The sequence below is a fragment of the Pteropus vampyrus genome, unplaced genomic scaffold (genome assembly GCF_000151845.1).
Source record: "Pteropus vampyrus isolate Shadow unplaced genomic scaffold, Pvam_2.0 Scaffold114, whole genome shotgun sequence".
Taxonomy (NCBI): Eukaryota; Metazoa; Chordata; class Mammalia; order Chiroptera; family Pteropodidae; genus Pteropus; species Pteropus vampyrus.
Window position 1 is genome coordinate 2,799,202 of NW_011888895.1, and position 1,743 is coordinate 2,800,944.

General features: G+C 44.9%; 1 protein-coding gene across 3 annotated transcripts in view; it reads right to left on the minus strand.

Moving 5' to 3' along the window:
• Window positions 1-1,743, minus strand: part of KCNE2 (potassium voltage-gated channel subfamily E regulatory subunit 2) — a 189,575-nt gene that overhangs the window by 100,025 nt on the left and 87,807 nt on the right. The gene's annotated exons all lie outside the window — the stretch shown is intronic.

Below are 1,743 nucleotides of genomic sequence, written 5' to 3' on the forward strand. Positions count from 1 at the left end.
ACTGAAAGAGCTCTCGATGGCCAAATCTGAAACAATTTGAGCAAAAAAAATATTTTAAGTAAAACTGTATTATAACTCAATGTATAAAATAAATATCAAATAGTCCATAGTGACATAAATGAATGATCAAATAAATAAGCGGAGGAGACTAGACAGATCTGTGGAGAAGAATTCCTAGTGTGTGCGGGGTAGTACACACCCTCAAGGGGCAGAGCATCACTCCTGACTCTCTAAGTGTGGGCCGAGCACAGCAGCTTCCTCCCAAAGAGGACACAGCATGAAGAGGGAGACAGAGTACAGTATGGAAATCTGATAAAAACTACCTCGACCGGCTCATCGAAGTTCGTCTCAGCAGTGATGACTTATATCGCTAGTATGAACCTTTGATATTATGTGATGAGCTTGGCATTTTACCTCTGGTCTTCGTCCCCAAAACCCATAACCCCAGCCTAACCGTGAAGAAAACCTCACGCAAATTCCAATCAAGGGACATTTTACAAAATACCCGATCGGTACTCCTTAAAACTGCTCAAGGTCATCAAAAACAAGGACAGTCCGAGAAACTCACAAGTAAGTGGAGTCTAAGGAGACATCAGAACTAAATGTCATGTGGGATCCTGATGGGCTTCTGGAGCAGAAAAGGGACATTGGGGAAAATCTGAGAAAAGTGTGGACTTCAGTTTAAAATAATGCATCGGTATTAGCTCATCAATTGCGGTAAATGTACCATTCTAATGTAAGGTGTTAATAGCAAACCCTGGGTGTGGGGTATATAGGAAAGCTCTGTGACATCTTCATAATAACTCTACAAATCTCAAAATAAGACCTGTTCTAAAATAAAAAGTTTACTAAAATAAAATAAAAAGTTACCTAAAAACCAAACCCACACCAGCAGAGGCAGACCTCTCTTTAGCGCCACCAGCGGCTCCCCAGTTTGGGACCGTCTGAATCCTCTCGGCTCCCGTTGGCTGCCATAGTTGCTACAGACTTCCTGCTTTCTGCCCTGGGACCCCTCGCTCTGTTTTTTGAATCCATTTGCGTTCCCCTTCTTCCTCCACCCTTAGCACTTCATAAGACCCAGCTGAGGGTCCCTTGTCCTCCACATCATGGTGTCTAGGTCCAAGTCAGACATCCGGGCAAAACACTGGGCGAGCATGAGTTCTCACTCAAGGACGGTGAGGGCTTAAAGAGACTACCACGTACCACAGCCACACGGCTCTCTGCTGCTTCTGCTCATTCTAGTGAGAGGCTTTATCAGGAAAGATCAAATGTATTCCCAGACTCTAAAGACCTAGAACATTCTCAAGCTCTGAAGTTCCAAGTTACCCCTGCTCTTCCTCTAAGGTAATGCACAAGATTCTTGCTTGCAAATAGCTTTTAAATAGCTACAAAGCATGCACTTGGCCCATAATACTTGTCCTGGCCCTAGACTCACATCCTAGAGTTCCCCCTCTCCCTATTCCTTATTTCCACTGCCTTTACCTCTCTGTACCCCAAAGCATCAGCTTAGTACTACAAAGACACCACAGAAAACAGATAAAGGAGGCCAGAGCACAGGGATAAACACGTGAGTGGGAAAATGGTGCACCACCCCAAAAAGAATGGTCAAAACGAACACGAAACAGCCGGGGTCTTAACCAAGGCCATAGCCATGAGTTTGCAGGGGATGCTGCTGAGGGTGGCATATGTCTCGGTGCCACGACGCACCAGTCAAGACAGAGGGTGGAGAAACCAAAAAAAAGT